The sequence below is a fragment of the Humulus lupulus genome, chromosome 5, assembly GCF_963169125.1.
Source record: "Humulus lupulus chromosome 5, drHumLupu1.1, whole genome shotgun sequence".
NCBI classification, from domain to species: Eukaryota; Viridiplantae; Streptophyta; class Magnoliopsida; order Rosales; family Cannabaceae; genus Humulus; species Humulus lupulus.
Genome location: NC_084797.1, coordinates 167,747,324 through 167,765,937, shown reverse-complemented (window position 1 = coordinate 167,765,937; position 18,614 = coordinate 167,747,324). Strand labels below are relative to the sequence as shown.

Below are 18,614 nucleotides of genomic sequence, written 5' to 3'. Positions count from 1 at the left end.
AAAGGCAGATGTGCCTAAGATTCTTGCCAAAAGGGTGCCAGAGAAATTCATGGACAAAAGGGTGCTAAGTGAATTATGGCCAAAATGGTGCCATGAAAATGACCAAAAGGAAGTCATATGTGATCATTGGACAATAGGGGTGCCATGATCTTATGTTGTATGCTTATGACTATGTTGTTGACCTTACGTTGCATGTTTATGCACATGATGCAAATGATATTATGGTTATGATTACAATCTTATGATGTACGATTATGCTTATGCCGCGAATAGTCTCATGTTTATAATTATGACTTATGATGATAGTGATTACTATAAGAAAAGTATGTTAAGAATGTAAGAGATCGATATGTCATTATGCTTGTAGGTCTTGATTGTACTTCCACACTGGACTCTTATCTCACCCCCTTATTTTTCCCCCTTGCAAGTAGAAAATAGATAGACTTGTTTGGCACGCATGGTGAGCTAAGCCAGTTTTCCATAAGTACGTATGTATGTTGCGGGGAGCCAGTGAACAAGGAAACGATCTAGAACACTGTAGTGCCTTGGAATCTTTCTTATGTTAATTTATTAGTGGGATGTATGTTTAGTTATTTTTTAAGACTGCATTAAACTCTCTTTGGTTTTGAACTTTGGTTCAAAACTCTGGATTTATTTCCAATAAAGTCCCACTGTGTTTTCAGACAAAGTTATGAAATCTTTTGATCTATTATTAAAACTAGTATTTTAATAAAATTAGGCAATTAGGAGAGTTATAACATAATGAAAATAGTATTAGATCAATATCATTTTCTTCTTAATTTAAATAATATATTTTTAATTTTATTTTATTATTTTTCTACAAATTAAGAGTACCTTATTTTAGTAACATTGAGTATTATTTACGCTGAAAAGAAAAATAATGGGAATATAAGTGTAACCGTAAACTTTGTGACAATTTTTCTCAACTGTAAATTATACACACTCTAATTTGGATAAATGTATTAAAAGATAGGGAGATTTTACAAGTCTACCTATTCTTGAGTACTCTTTCTCATGTGAATCTGGGAAAGCATATTATGCTAGCACTACTACAAAAACGGGTTTTTCCGACAGTTTTTAACTGTCGCTATTGAGCAATGACGACAGTCGAATAACTGTCGTATTTGTCTATGCCGGCGTAGGGGTAGCTACGCCGACAGTTAATAAGTGTCGTCGTTGCTGGCTACGTCAACAGTTAATAGGTGTCGTCGTTGCTAGCAACGCCGACAGTTAATACGTGTCGCTGTTGCTAGCAACGCCGACAGTTAATACGTGTCGCCGTTGCTGGCAACGCTAACAGTTAATAAGTGTCGCCGTTGCTGGCAACACCGACAGTTAATAGGTGTCGTCGTTACTGATAATGCCGACATTTATAAGTGTCTAACATTAAATTTATATATATAAATAATAATTTTTTGATATATATTTTTTAAAACTTTTAATTATATTTTTAACAATTGAAGTTTGATATAAATTTAAATAAAAAAATACTCACATAATCAATTATTATTACCATAACTTGTAAAAAAAATTATATTTATCATAATAAAAATTCATATACATACAAAATTTATTCATTCAATTTAAATGTAAATAATACATCAAATCCTCATGAGACTAAATAATTCTTAATAAAAATTTATTATAATTCTCAATAAAAATTCATTATTCTCAATGTAAATAATACATCAAATACTCACTGTACATAATTCTTACAAACAAGAAAGAAAATAATACCCAATAACTTGAAGAATTTCTTGTTGCCTTGGTTCTCTTATATAATTGTCTTGGTTCTCTTAAATATCCAAGTAGAGTTTTAGCCTACAATACATAATAAGCACAATTAATGTCAAACCAAAACTAAAATAAATAGAGAACTTGAGGTTGCAGAAGAAATAAAAAGGATGACTGGTTTTTAGTCACAAAAATGATTTATATAGAAGTTATATTTTTCTTATAAAAAAAGATAGCCTCATGGCTTAAGTAGTTAGTCTTAGTTTTTTAAGTAATATGCATAAGATTCTAAGTCCATAATACTTAGCAAGAAAAGAAAAGATAATATAGTTATAAATAAGAGCACCGAGAACATAAATATAATAGATCATTAATATGTAACATTAATATGTAACACAAGCATACCAGATAACATTTGTTAAAGTTGTTAAAGTAACACAACGAGCATACCAGACAAAATTGTTAAATTAACACAACAAGCTATGAATAAGCCTAATCCAAATTTATAAATCTAATTCACATTTGAAAGTCTACGCAAAATAGAAAATCATAATTAAGCTTGCAAAACAATTTTTTTTCATATGATATATAATTTAGTATACAATTAAATATGCTAAGTCGATTAGGAAGAGCATGCAACAAAGTTGCAAAGTAACTAGACAAGAGTACGTAAATTTCTAGAGAAATGGGCAGCACAACGACTGCAAATCGGACATCTCCAAATTTTAAAAACCTGCAAACAAGGCATATGACAATCCCAGAGCAATCCAATAAAATCACAGCTCAACTCATTATACTAATTAACTCTCAATATACTATGAACATACACAATTACATTTTAGTTTCTTAACTCGCAAATAATTTCAAAACTCAAAATAATTAAAATCTGAGAAAGGAATTTATACCATAGCGCTCGGGATTGTGCAACACAACGCATACTGATGGAGACTGATCTGGTGCACCTTGCATAACTGAAAAACCAAATTCAGGTCAAGAACAAGAACAACAAAAATAGTTCACAATAGAATATTGAAATTGGAGAACAAAAAATGAAAATGAATAGTATTTCGTGTAGCAGAGATTGTTCTTGAGAACTTGCAAGGCATCAGCATTGAACTTGTTTGTAGTGCACCAAATTTTTTTTTAGATTATTTAAATTTTTGTGATTTATTTTATTTAAATGTTAAGTGTGATGAATTTTTTTATTTAAGTATTGTTATTTTATTTAGTTGATTATTTGTTTTATTTGATTGTTTATTATTTTATTTAATTGTTAGAATTGTTTGGTATAATCTTTTGAATTTAAATTTGTTAATTGTTTGTTTGGTTAATTAATTTAATAAGTGAATAATTGCGTAACATGTTTATTTTACTATTAGTGTTACATTTTAAATAAGTGTGACAATTTATGTGATTATGTGAGTTATGGTTGAATGCACTAAGGTGCATGGTAGATAGTAATGCACTCTAGTGTTTTAGTGTGTGCTAGTACATGGTAATGAGGTGCACATGTGTAGATTTTCTACACACTCTTTCCTTTATGGGATTTATTTTAGTTAATAAAAAAAAGATAAATAAATAAATAAAGGAAATGGCTAGTGTGGACGTGTAGTGTGTGGTGTGTAGTGGGAAAAGGATTATTTTTTTTAGGTAATAAAATCAAAATTTGAAAGGCACTAGCTATGTTGGGATAGGAATGTGATCACCCTTTATTATTTTATATCTATTATAATAAAAGAAAAATGAAAGGGAATTAAAGGAAAATGGGGAAGAAAGGAAACTTACCATTTCCTCTTGATAGTGGCTTTATGGGAATGAGAATTTAAAAAGGGGATTAAGAAGAGATTAGGCCATTTGGCCGTGACCTAGAGAGGAGATAGAGAGAGAGAGAGGAGGCGAGCTAGAGAGAGAGAAAGCAAGGGCTGCAATATTTTCTAGAGAGGAAGAAGAAGAAAAGAAAGAGAAGGAGAAGAAGAAGAGGGTTTCGAACCCTAGGTAAGAATCTATTAACTAGTGTTTCACATATTTGCTTTTGGATCTTCCCCTCTTCTCTAATCTAAGGTTGATTTTGTGGTTTCTTTCTTTGGGTGTATGGTGTTTGGAAATCATCTATAGGTGACAAGAGATTTTCTTGTTATTGTGTTCTTGATTTTACAATCAAGAGAGGTAATGGTCTTTCTTAGCCTATATATTGGTTTTGATGGGTTTGTCTTTGATGTTTTTGATGGTGATGCTAATGGTTGATTATTGTAGGATTGATGATTATGATTTGTATATTTTGAGAATATGATTTGTTTAAAAAGGGTATCATGGTTTAATGTATAAAAGGGTTATGATGTTGATCTTTCTATGTATAATGATTAGTGGTAATTTTTGAATGCAAATATGGGGTTTCGACCTAGGCATACCTAAGGATTATCTAGATATTTTGTTTGATGTTGTATGATTTTCAATATATTAGATTCATGTTTTAGGACCTATGTAATATTGGTAAAATGATAATTGGCAATCTTGATATTTGGATCCATGAAATTTTGATAGGATGCATGTTATATTGTGAATGAATAAATTATAAGATGCATGAAAATAATGATAGAAACATGTTAGGTTAACATAAAGGCATATGTGAATATGGTGCTTATGAATTAATGTATGTTATTGTTATTGTTAGTGTCTTGTTGGATTTCATATGTAGATTCAATGGAATAAAGAAAAAAAAAATGGTTTTATAAGATTTCATGTGAATATGTTAGTAATATTATAATCATGTATATAATAAGAGTATGATGAGATTTTGGACATGTATGATTTTATGTGAAATTTTTTGGATAAAAGATGAGTTTCATGAGGAATTAAGCTTGCTGTTTTTTTGAAAATAATTGGGTGAAAGTTGATGAAAAGATGATTTGCATGCATAAGTAATGTCTTTGATGTTATGTTAATTATATGAAATTAAAAATGGGATTTTAAGTCTCATTAAAATGATATTTTACTCAAATAATTACCTACATAATTTTTATTGAATTTTTGGGATTTTAAATTGAATATGGTGATTTTTAATGATAAAAATAGTTGCTGGAATTTTTGTAAGAAAATATGAAGTGAGTTTCACTAAAATGAATTTAATGAGTTTTTGAAATAAATTATTTTTCCTAAGTTATAGTAATATTGAAAAATGGTATTTTTAATGGTATGAATGCATATTTTGATAAGTTATGATTTTTCCTTTATTTTGATTGAGAAAAATATTTAGATTCTATTTATTTGTGATTTTTTAGAAAATAAATGGTGGCTGAAAGTTTGTTTTAAAAAGGTTAAAAATTGTTATTTAATTGTCACATATAGATTTTGTTACATAAAACTAAGTCTTAAATAATTTAAATAAAAATATATTTTTCACATCATTTATATAACACAATGATAAAATTTATTTTTCTAAAGAAACATATTAAAAATAGGCATTTTAATTAAATCCAAGCTTTTTGGTTAATTCTTTGTAATTTGAGATTTATAAATGAAATTGTCACATATTTTATTTTTAAGCTAAAATAAAATAATTTTATAAAATAAAATAATGTTTTGAGAAATTTAATCAACATAGAAATTTTTAAGAAAAATAAAGCATGTAATATGTCTATTGATTTTAAAATAATAAAAGTATGAAATGTAGAATTATCGTTTTTGAAAACGTCTATATTACGCAATGTTCCCACGTATGCATGTTACATGCAACTCCACTTTTACGTCCAAAATTATGTTTATTATTCAACTATGTGGTTTTTATAAAACGATCATGCATGTAAAATAGATAAAACAAGCATTATTCTTTTCATGGCTTTATGTGTAAAGTTAAGAATAATTGCATGTTAAGTGTAACGGTTATTACGTGTGCATGGCCCATGCATACATGAGTTGTGTGAAATGGCAAAATAGTAATTTTATGAACCTAAGAAATGTTATTTTGATAATGATATAGGCTCGTTGAAAGATTGTGAAAATTCTTAGCTTGTTCCTGAGGTAAGGAAGTTAGATAGATTCTATGATTTTATGCTATGAATAGTAAGACTATTGTGTGAATAAATTGTTATGAATTATGAATGTCATAACGTAATGATATGTTGAATGTGATGTGTATGGATGTTAGATACATCAAACCAATTACGATGTCAGATACATCAAACAGATTACGATGTTAGATACATCAAACAAATTACGATATCAGATACATCGAACGAGTTACTAAGGACATTGAGACGTAACTCCTAGGGCGGACGCGCCAAGATTATTCAAGGACTAGTGATCTCCTGTTTACCTCATAGGGTGACATGGACAACTAGCGATCCATGCTCATCATGTATGCTGTATGTTTGTGATATGATGATATGTCACGATTATGTTATGATATGATGATATGTTACGATTATGTTATGATATGATGATATGTTACGATTATGTTATGATATACCATGATGTTTGAGATGAACGTTAGTGTTTGTTTTTGTTGTATTCTTACTTGCTTATTTGTTTGTACTTCCTTACTGGGCTTTTAGCTCACCCCTTATTTTCCTTTCAGGTAGCAAATAGGATTTCTTTATGGCACGCGTGGTAACGTGAGGAGTTCTTTCATCATGGGGTGTATGGCGTGAGGTAATCTTATGGACAGAAAAACGATCAATGTAGAACGCCATTTAAATTATGTTTTGTTTTTAAGAGACTTTGCTAATTTATCAGTAAGACTCAGTTATTTAATTTTTTTGGTTTTCTTTGAAGTTTGCATAAAAATCTATGCTTTATTTTAAAACTTGTGGCACCAACTTGCATGGTTTTAAACAAGTCCCCTGAGACTTTGATAATGAATGTTATTCTTTTATAAACTATGTTATGCAAATGTTTTGTAAGTATTAGTCTATGGCGTTCTTTACATTGTTCTCATCAAACAAGACATGGTAATGTGTGGGGCAGCTGGTTCCCTATAAAGGTTTATAAGAAAGAACTTTCATTAATATTTCCTGTTAATAAATAAAGATAAGTTTCTAACCGTTTGTTGAAACAAAAGAGAAAGCAAAGCATAGATAGAGGCAAGCATGCCCATTATTTTGATTGAAACAAATAACAGTGCAACAAAAACATCTCAAGTCTTCAAACAAGGATAATGTTAATTCTGAAAGAAGAGGCAAATCGCAGACCATTCATCAACACATCCCAAACCTATTCATCATTTACACACCAATCAGAAACAGTTTATAAAATCCAAGTATTTGACCTTCGGCCATGACCAAGTATTTGTTAAGATTATGATATTATATATGAATACCAAAGTATATATATATATATATGAGATTATGATATTTTCATATTTTTAGTAATAGAAACTTAAAAATTTAGCAAAAAATTAATGTAACATTGGAAACTCAAATAATATACTTACTCAATATTAGAAAATAAGACTTCATGGAATTCAAATTTATCTAAACCCTAAACACATACACAAACTAATGAATAATTAAAAGAAAATAATTCAATAATTAAAGAATTAAAAGAAATTTTTATCAAGTAAATTGAGTGCAAAGAAAAACAAAAGTAAATTTGCTATTAACCTCACTGCCGAGAACCCACCCACAGCCGAGATGCCGCGAACCCCACGCCTTTTATTTGCTTTAATAAAAAAAATACAAATTAAGAAAATAAAATAAATATACAAAACAAAACTAAGAATAAAAACACTAGCTCAAAACTAGTTTCCAGAGTTTAAGAATGACTGAATATGTATTTGGAGAAGAGAGAGAAAGTTTGTTATGCTGAATATTCTGTATATTGTACATGTTATTACAGTACAGTGAGTAAGGGTCTATATATACACTTAAGAGAGGACCCTATATTAGTTAGTATTTACACAATATGCACTAATATATACATAATTACATCTGGTGCTTATCAGCCCCCCTCAAGATCAACGGGCTAGTGAGCTTGGTTCGAAGAGACTGAAAAGGGTGAGAAGCCAAAGGTTTAGTCAAGCAATCAACAAGTTGTTCTGCAGAAGGAACAAAGCGTACATGAAGAGTGCGAGCAGCGACACGTTCCCGAACAAAGTGAAAGTCAATCTCGACATGTTTAATGCGAGCATGTAAAATAGGATTGGCTGTCAAATAAGTAGCACTAAGATTATCACAGCAAAGAGTAGAAGGAGCAGACAAAGGAACACCAATATCATGAAGAAGTGATTCAAGCCATGTGAGTTCAGATGTGCCATTTGCAATGCTGCGGTACTCGGCCTCGGTACTAGAGCGAGAGACGACCTTTTGCTTGGAGGAGGACCACGAGATAAGATTGGAGCCAAGAAAAATACAGTAACCGCTGGTGCTGCGACGATCATCGGGGCAGGAGGCCCAATCCGCATCAGTGTAGCAGAGAAAAGAAAAATCAGGGGAAGCCTGAAACCAGAGTCCATAGTGAGGAGTACCCTTGAGGTAACGTAATAAGCGTTTGACAGCAAGCCAATGCACGTCAGTCGGATGATGCATAAACTGACAAAGCTTGTTAACGGCATAGGCGATGTCGGGACGAGTCATAGTGCAGTATTGGAGAGCACCAACTGTGTTGCGATAGAGTTCCATCAATAAGAGGGATGCCAGTGTGAATAGAGAAGGGAGTGCCAGTAACCATGGGGGTAGCAACAGGTTTAGTGTCAATCAAATCAGTCCTAACCAACAGGTCATGAATGTATTTAGCTTGGGATAAATGGAGACCATGCGGTGTGCGAACAACTTCCAGGCCCAAGAAATAATGCAGAGGACCAAGGTCTTTAAGGGCAAAACGCTGCTGCAATGCTGTAATTAAGGCAGTGAGAGCAGTGAAAGAACTCCCAGTCACAATGATATCATCGACATAAATAAGAACAATGGTGGTGACACTTGCGGTGCGATGAAGAAACATGCTGCTGTCAGAAGTTGAAGCCGAAAAACCCATGGACAGTAAGGCATGAGTGAGCTTGTGAAACCAAGCACGGGGAGCCTGCTTCAAGCCGTATAATGATTTATGAAGTTTACAGACAAGATGAGGATTGTGTGTATCAATAAACCCGGGAGGTTGTTGCATAAAAACCTCCTCAGAAAGATCCCCATGGAGAAATGCATTGGAAACATCGAGCTGTCGGATCTGCCAATTAAAAGAAACAGCCAGAGAAATGACCAATCGAACCGTGGCTGCCTTGACAACAGGGCTGAATGTCTCAAAATAGTCCAGCCCCTCTGTTTGGTGATAACCTTTGGCCACTGAGCGGGCTTTGTACCTGTCAATACTACCATCAACCTTAAGCTTGAGTCGATAAACCCATTTACACCCAATAATAGTAACATTAGGGAGAGGAGGCACCAATGTCCAAGTCCCATTGCGATGAAGTGCTTCAATTTCAAGAGACATAGCATGGCGCCATTCAGGAGACTTGTTGGCCCGAGCAAAGGTTTGAGGTTCAGGAACTGAACCTGCATAAACACTAACAAACACCCGAGGCTTATGAATGCCTGCTTTAGCTCTAGTAGTCATCGGGTGAACATTAGTAATAGGGATAGTATGTGCATCAGATTGGTCAGGTAAATCTACTATCACTGGTGCAGAAGGAGGAGGGGAGGAAGGAGAGAGAGAAGAAGAAGGAGGGGAAACAAGAGAAGAGGAGGTAGAAGGCAGTAAGGAAGAAGGCGAAGGAGAAGAAATAGAGGGAGAAGAAGAAGGAGGAGGAGAAAGGGGAGGAGAAAGAGAGGAGAGAGTGGGAAAAGGTGCTGGTGGAATCGAAAGAAAACTAGAGGACGAAGAAGTGGGAGAAGTAGTAGAGGAAGGAGAAGAAAAAGGAAAGGAGCATTCATTGAAGACAACATGACGGGAAACATAGACACGAGAAGTAGTGGGATCAATGCAAGAGTACCCTTTGTGTTGAGAACTATAACCCAAGAACACACATGGCTTAGAACGCAGCTGTAATTTATGATCGTTATAAGGGCGAAGGAAGGGAAAACAAAGGCAGCCAAAGACTCGAAGATGAGCGTAAGAAGGTGGTTTATTGTATAAAAGAGAATAAGGAGATTGATGATTGAGAATAACCGTAGGCATGCGATTAATTAAGTACACAGCTGTTTGAAAGGCATAAGGCCAGTAAATGAGGGGTACATGAGCATGATGCAAGAGGGTTAACCCGGTTTCAACAACATGACGGTTCTTTCGCTCGACACGCCCATTTTGAGCGGCAGTATGGGGACAACTGATGCGTAACATGACACCAATCTTGGAGAAAAAGGAGGCAAGGGGTCGAAACTCACCCCCACCATCAGTTTGGACCTGTTTAATTTTGGTATCAAATTGACGCTCTACTAAAGATTGAAAAGTGAGAAAAGTAGAGTAAGCTTGATCCTTAGTTTGTAAAAAATAAATCCAAGAGAACCGTGAGAAATCATCAACAAGTAGTAAAAAATAACGAAAACCAGAGTGTGAAACAACAGGGGAAGCACCCCAAAGATCCATGTGTATTAATTCAAAAGGTGTAACAGCTCTAGAGTGTGATACAGTAAAAGGGAGTCGATGACTCTTAGCTAAATGACATGAATTACAAAAGAAATTAGAGGATGATGACGGAGCTGGAAGGTCACACGACTGGAGAACTTGAGATACGATAGTAAAGGTGGGATGTCCAAGGCGAGAGTGCCAAACAGAGATGTCAGAGGTGCGGGCAAGGAAGACTTGAGGAGAGGAGGAGGTATGTGGAAGAGGCTCGGGAGCAAAGGAGACTCGATAAAGACCTCGATCAAGTAGACCCCGAAGGAGGATATGCTTGGAGACCTGATGCTTGACAAGAAAATAAGAAGGGTAGAATTCAATATAAGCATCGTTGTCTTGACACAATTTGGTAACACTTATCAGATTATGAGTAATAGCAGGGGAATGAAGAACATTGTGTAATGTAACAGAGTTAGAGAGGTTTAACTGACCAACATGAGCAATAGGCAAAGTCTTACCATCACCTACTTGAACCTGTTCAGGGCCCGAGTATGGAGAAGCAGAGGAAAGGGCAGAAACATTTGGAGTGAAGTGATGCGTAGCCCCGGAGTCCATGAACCAGGCGGGGTCCGAGAATGTAGAAGCGGAAGCATAGAGGCCAGCCATGCCTGAGGGAGACGAGGAAGCAGTGCTAGGAGTAAGAGTGGTGTTGAAATTCCTCGGTTGAGAAGATGGCTGATAGGTGAGATTAAGCTTGTGATAACAGACAGCAGCACTGTGGCCCAACTTGCCACAAATTTGACATTGAGAACGAGAGCTAGAGGAGGAGGAGGAGAAGGGTGGTAACCACGGTGGAAGGTGGTGAGATGGACGAGAGGGAGGTTTGCCAAGAACACTGGAAGAGGAAGAGGAGAATCTGTGGGAGGAATGGGTGTGTGGGGATTGATGGGAAAAATGAGTGTGAGAGGAAGAACGAGGGGGATATCGATTTGGATGGTGAGTGTTGTGAGCAACATTTGCTTGAATGATGGGTAATTGTTCAGTAGCAGATTGCCTTTCAAGGCGAAAATCATATTGCATAAGAAGACTATGGACCTCCTCAGGACTGGGTTTGTCAGATCTAGTGATAATAGACGAGACAATAGGATTATAATCACGATCAAGACCACGGAGTAAGTAGATGAGATGGTCTCGGTCTGAAACTGGGTCACCAATAGCAACTAAGGTGTTGCAGATTTTCTTGAATCGCTGGAGATAGTCAATCATCGAGAGGCCTCCTTTCGTAATGGTCTGAAGAGAAGTGCGGAGCTCAGAGATATTGGACATCGATTGGGAGGCATAAATGTGTGCGAAACCATCCCATATATCTTTAGCAGTGTTGTAGGAAACAATTTGAGAGAGCAATCCTTCAGACAAAGAGGCATATATCCAGGACATCAAGAGGCGATTGTACCTGTTCCAAGTGATATAGGCTGAATCAATAGTAGTGGGATCCGTAGGGGAGTGTTTGGCAGGGAAGGAAACGGAGCCGTCGAGAAAACCTTCAAGGCCATGAGCAGCAATAACATTAAGGAGTTGATTGCGCCAGATGAGGAAGTTGGAGTTATCAAGCTTGACAGAAAATGGTTGATTAACAGAGGGAAGGGTCGGGGCGGAGGAAGAAGAACTGTTTGGAGTGAAGGGAGCTAAGGGGGAAGACAGGGAAAAGGGGGAGAAAGAAGGGACAGGTGTGGTAACACCAAAGGTGGAAGAAGGAGAAGGTGGAACCGGCGAGTCGATCGAACCGGTGGAGGTCGAGGAGAACGAAGGCTCTGATGCCATGACTGAATATGTATTTGGAGAAGAGAGAGAAAGTTTGTTATGCTGAATATTCTATATATTGTATATGTTATTACAGTACAGTGAGTAAGGGTCTATATATACACTTAAGAGAGGACCCTATATTAGTTAGTATTTACACAATATGCACTAATATATACATAATTACATCTGGTGCTTATCAAAGAATAATATCTAAAGGAACAACCAAAGTCTAACCATGTCTCAGTGCGTTCCCAAATATAGCAATACTCAACTAACAACCAACAAGCAACAAACACTAGCTCAAGCATAATTCATTAAACTTAAGCAGCACCAGCAAATAGATCTACTTTCAAAGCATCAAAAATTATTTTCTCAATGATTAAATTAAATGCCACAGCAGAAGATTTGAATGAATACCAGACAATTCCCAATGAGAGACATGTTAGGTGTAGACTAGAAAATACATCATTTAGTAAGCAAAGAGTTTGTTTAATCTCAATAGTCAATTGGCTATCAAATTACTTTTCCATAAGCTTAGCTTTCAAAGAATATATAAAATAAGGAAAAGAAATTGAAGGGGGTTTTCCTCTTTTTTTTTAAATAAAAAAAAAAACCAAGAGAGAAATTTGTCTTCATAAGTCATCTTCACAAATATGAAAAAGAAAATGGAGTAATTATCGTAAATAGGGAAAAAAAAAAAAAAGCAAAGTAGTTACCATAATTTTCAGTTGTAACAATAACAAAAATTAGATATGGAAGGGTATATAGAAAATAAATAAGCTAGTTGCAAGAATCTATTTATTCTGCAACATCCAGGCAACAAAAGCCAATGGTTCAATCAAGCCTACTTCCTTTTATAGCAATACTCAACTAATAACCAGCAAGCAACAAACACTAGCTCAAGCATAATTCATTAAACTTAAGCACCACCAGCAAATAGATCTACTTTCAAAGCATCAAAAATTATTTTCTCAATGATTAAATTAAATGCCACAGCAGAAGATTTGAATGAATACCAGAAAATTCCCAATAAGAGACATGTTAGGTGTAGACTAGAAAATACATCATTTAGTAAGCAAAGAGTGTGTTTAATCTCAATAGTCAATTGGCTATCAAATTACTTTTCCATAAGCTTAGCTTTCAAAGAATATATAAAATAAGGAAAAGAAATTGAAGGGGGGTTTTCCTTTTTTTTTTTTTTTAAATAAAAAAAAACAAGAAGAAAGAAGAAATTTGTCTTCATAAGTCACCTTCACAAATATGAAAAGGAAAATGGAGTAATTCTCATAAATAGGAAAAGAAAAGCAGAGTAGTTGCCATAATTTTCAGTTGTAACAATAACAAAAATTAGATATGGAAGGGTATATAGAAAATAAATAAGCTAGTTGCAAGAATCTATTTATTCTGCAACATCTAGGGCAACAAAAGCGAATGGTTCAATCAAGCCTACTTCTTTTTATTATTGTAGAATATGAGAATAAAATCTTACAATGCTTGTGAATATCAATAACACGCAAAAATTCATAAACATTACTATGGTTCCTCAAACTTTAGCGTTTGGTTAGATTCCAAACTCCCAGAGTAAGTTCTCTGCCCAGATATCTACAAGTTGAGTATTATTAGCAATATTTTGACTTCTAATTTAAATTTTGAGGAGATCTAAATATAAACTAAAGTTAACTATGAATTAAAAAAGCCTAATTCTTGCAAATGGCTTGCCATTTCTGTCAATTAGTATTAAATAATAACTCCGGATGAGTTACATTTTGACTTTGCTATTTAATTTTCTATGCTCTGTGCTCTAACACAGTTAGAAAACCTTGATGGGTAATAAGTACTGATGCATCTAAACAAATCTATCTTTGAACTAATGGTAAAAAAAAACCTATACCCATCGTAAGTTTATAAACACAGAGATTGCCTCATGAATTTGAAGGCAAATAACTCCAAAATTTGGAGAGAGATAGAAAGAGATAGAGACCTTACGGGTCAATCCATGAGTAGAAGCCAGAGCTCCCTCCAATCCTACATCCAAAATCCACCAACTGCTTTAGTTTCTTCTCCTCCAAATCGATTGTAGCAAATCTGAGGACCTCCTCGATCATGCGAATCCAGGCAGCTTGTGATTGAAAAAGATAGATATAGGAGGAGTTAGCACAAAGTAGACTCAATTGTGTCAGTTCTAATTCCCAATACAGAGACTCATAATATATATATATATATAAACAATATATATATATGTACGAGATGTGAACAGGCTTGGCGTTGGGTTTGGGTTCAAGAATGGAGTTGAGTTGAACGCCAGTTTGGGTTCAAGCTAGGAGATCATCTCGGCTCTACTTTAGGGGAGAAGAGGCATCTGGGATCGACTTTAGGGAGGGAAGAGGCATCTGGGCTCAACTCGGCTTTAGGAGATCAGCTCGTGGTTCGCATCTGGTTCGCCTGGTTTGAGTTGGATTGCAGATTGCAGAGGAGAGGACAAGCGTAGGGAGAGAGATTGCAGAGGAGGCTAGCTCGGCGTAGGGAGAGGGATATTGCAGAGGAGAGGAGAGGCGTAGGGAGAGAGAACAACTCCTTATATAACTGTGGTTTGGGTATGGGTCTCTCAATTGGGGATTCTGTGTCTGGGGTTTGGGGGTTTCCGAGTATGGGAAATGAAATTTTTTTGGTGAGATAGAGAGGAAGAATGTGAAGAATATTGAGAGGGAAATGAAATTTTTTTGGTGGTTTTTTATTTGGTTTCGCGCGAAACAAGAGGGTTTGTCTAAAATAATTTTATAAATATATATTTACATAATTTAGTATTTTTATTAATTTTTTTACAATATTTTTTAATTAATAAAATAACTTTATAAATATATTAAAGAATAATATAGTTAATTTTATAAATATATTAAAGAATACTAAATTTAAATTTTGATATAAAAATTATTATAAATACAAAAGTTAATAATATGAAAAATTTAAAAACAAAAAAAATATAATTTTAAAAGTATTTAATAAATACATCATTTTTATAAATATATATTTACATAATTTAGTTTATTTTTAAAATTATACCATTTATTAATTTTAATTTTAGATTTTTTATTTGAATTTTAGCGACATTTTATGACTGTCGGCATTGGCTTTTACTAACTGTCGGCGTTGGGGTCAATAGTGACACATTTTAACTGTCGGCATTGGTCTCAAATTAACTGTCAGCGTTGGGGTCAATAGCAACACATTTTAACTGTCGACATTGGCCTCAAATTAACTGTCGGCGTTGGAATCAATAGCGACACATTTTAACTGTCGGCGTTGGAATCAATAGCGACACATTTTAACTGTCGGCATTGGCCTCAAATTAATTGTTGGCGTTGGAATCAATATCGACACATTTTAACTGTCGGCATTGATCTCGAATTAACTGTCGGCATTGGGGTCAATAACGACAGTCAAAAGCAAATGTGACATTTATTAGCTGTCGGCGTTGGTCTTTATGCCTACAATTTTTAACTATCGGCGTAGAGTCCCGCTAAGCAATTACGACAGTCAACAGAGTTGACTGTCGTGGTTGGGTGTCGGGAAAGCCCAATTTTGTAGTAGTGTAGAAAATTGTTGTTGAAAATCATATTATGTTAGAAGACGGGTACAAGATTGATCTTAAAAATATTTTGAAGAGTGTTGATGAAGACAAATAAAACATACACAAAATTATTATTCTATGTTAGATTATATATGGAGCAATATGAATATATATATATATAACTAAAAAAACTTAAATATTTTATTAGTGTTGACAAAATAATTTGTTGTATGTTCTGTTATAAGATAATAATTTTTATTAGACTAGGGTTAGGTGATATCTACCAATAGTATTTTGTAATATTTACATTTGTATGAAAACTGGTATTTTCCCAACAAACTTTGAAAATATCCGTGGTAGTCAGTATTTACACCAAAAATTTGAGTTTAAAACCAAAACTCTAAGATCCAATACAAAGATAAAAATTAAAAATTAGATTTGTATTTAAGGTTTTGTAGCTATATACAGGGCTAAGAATGTGAAAACAAAATATTCAGAACTGTTTCAATATATTATTTTCGTTCAAACATTTAGCAAACATTTACTCGCTTAAAAATTAAAACCTCTATTTGCAATTTCTAAAAACCAAAATACACATAACCATTTTAATTGTAGATAAGAAAATAGATTTTATAATTTTTAAAATAATTTTTTATATTTTTAATTTTGAATTAATTTTTATTTTTGAATTATACATGTGACCACAATGGATAGAACCTAACAAAAGTCCCACAACTCAATAATTTGTATAATTCAAGAGGAATTTTTAACAATGCTGAAAATTCGAAAGTACGATTTGATAGTAGTAAAAGTCTGGGGGCAAAAATTCTATTATTCTAATAATTTTACTAATAAAAATTGAAAATACTCATAATATGTAAAAGGTATTTTTTTTATTTCTCATTTTTATATATTAATTATTATATAAATTTTATATTATAATATGTAAAATTTTGTTTCAAATATAAAGTTATAAAAATAAGTATTAATTATTGTATTTACGATTATAATTGTATGTAACTAAGTTGTTATTATTAAAATTTCGAAATAAAACAATAAGTTAAAAAATAATATAAAAAGGATTTTATAAATGGAAAGTTATCATTTTGGCCCTAGTGTTTTGGCTAAATATGTGTTTGGATCCTATATTTTGCTAAATTATATTTCAGAACTCGTGCTTTACAAAATAGATCTAAATAGTACCCTGAACCCAATTTTGGTCAAAATAATTTCAAATATAATATTTCATTATTTCCTACTTGGACGCCTTATATGCTTCTCTGAACTCATTCAATTACCGATGACCCAATAATTGATCTTATATTTGAAATTATTTTGACTGAAATGCTCAAGAGTGTTAATACATGCTAATTTGTTGTATCTGTTATCCTAACTGCCTTAGCTTAAGTTTGTTAGGTTTTGTTATTTCTTGTACTAGTTTTTTCTTGGTTTTCCATTGTATTATCTTATTGTATCTCTTCAGATTTGCTCCCTATATATACATAGCTTGGCTCCTGATTTCACACACTGAATCAGAGTCAATTTCTCTTCTTACTTTCTCACATTTACATGGTATCGGACCCTACCATTCCTATTTCCGCAGTTATGTGATTCTTCCAAAAAAAAATTCCTTTCCTTCTCTGCTTCAATGGCTTCCTCCAATGATTCTCAAAATTCATCTGGCACTCCTACTACTCTAACTGCCTTCAATGGCCTCTCCACCCAAAAACAACACTTCTTTGCATTATCCCATGCCCTAAATCACAGTCTCACCATAAAACTTGATCGCACCAATTATCTCCTTTGGCACGCCCAAATGGATAAATTTCGCCTTCGCAAACATCATTGATGACTTTCTTGACAGTACCAACACTGCTCCATCTCCAACGATCTCTGGCTCGACTGCTCCCAATCCTGACTTCATCGACTGGAGGAAGAAAGATCGCCTCATTTTGTTATGGATTTACTCCTCTGTCACACCAAAAATCATGGCACAGATCGTCAGACACAACACCAGTGCCGCGACTTGGGATGCTTATCGCAATCTTTACTCTACTTCGTCGAATGCTCGCATAATGCAACTCCATCTTCAACTCCAAACCCTCAAGAAGGGTTCTTTACCGGTTATGGAGTATGCTCTAAAAATCAAGAGCCTTTCAGATCAACTCACAACTTTTTCTAAAAAAGTTTCAGAGAGGGATCATGTACTCTATCTCTTAGCTAGTTTCAATGCGGATTACAATTCATTCTTCATCTCTATTACATTGAAATCAAAGTTCGTGCCATTTCAACTAGTCATGAGTCTTCTTCTAGCTCATGAGGCTCGTTAGCAACAAAATTCAGTAGATGAATCTTCTGTCCTCACCGCAAATGTCACCTACTGTCAACAACAACAATCAAGAAATCAATCTTACAACAGATCTCCGAGTAGTCGTGGCTACACTCCTTTTTCCACTGGTTGAGGTAATGCTACAGGTCGTGATTCTTCCAATGGCCTCAAAGTGGTGTGTCAACTCTGTCAAAAGGCTGGACATAATGCTTTTTAGTGCTATCGAAGATTCAACCCAAATCTGCCTACTCCAACTTAATCACCTGCCACTTCCTCTTCAATGCAAGCTCTTATAGCAAGTTCTAGTACAATGGGGGATGAATCTTGGCTTCTTGGCTCGGGTGCATCTCATCATCTCACCCTAATGTAATAACATTGACTCCTCCACACCCTACTGATCAGGCATAGATATGGTGACAATTGGTAATGGACATAAACTCCCTATTTCTTCTTTTGGCAATGCTTCATTCACACTTCTAAATCTTCCTTTACTTTGAACAACGTTTATCATGTTCCTCATCTTTCTACTAATCTACTTTCAGTTTCTAAATTCTGTCTTGACAATCATGTTTTTATTGAATTTCATGCTAATTCTTTCTATGTTAAGGACCTGCACTTGAAGAAAACTCCTCCTCGGGGTTCCCTTGATCGAGGCCTTTACATTAATCAAGCTGA

The 18,614-nt window shown here is 34.2% G+C and overlaps 1 long non-coding RNA gene across 1 annotated transcript; it reads right to left on the bottom strand.

Annotated features, from left to right (window-relative positions):
* Nucleotides 1-6,721: 6,721 nt before the first annotated feature.
* On the bottom strand, nucleotides 6,722-14,782 carry LOC133777834 (uncharacterized). The gene is made up of 3 exons (XR_009868860.1): nucleotides 14,029-14,782; nucleotides 7,353-7,410; nucleotides 6,722-6,963 (listed from the first exon to the last, which is right to left on the bottom strand). It is a non-coding gene; the product is annotated as an uncharacterized LOC133777834 (long non-coding RNA).
* Nucleotides 14,783-18,614: the final 3,832 nt, after the last annotated feature.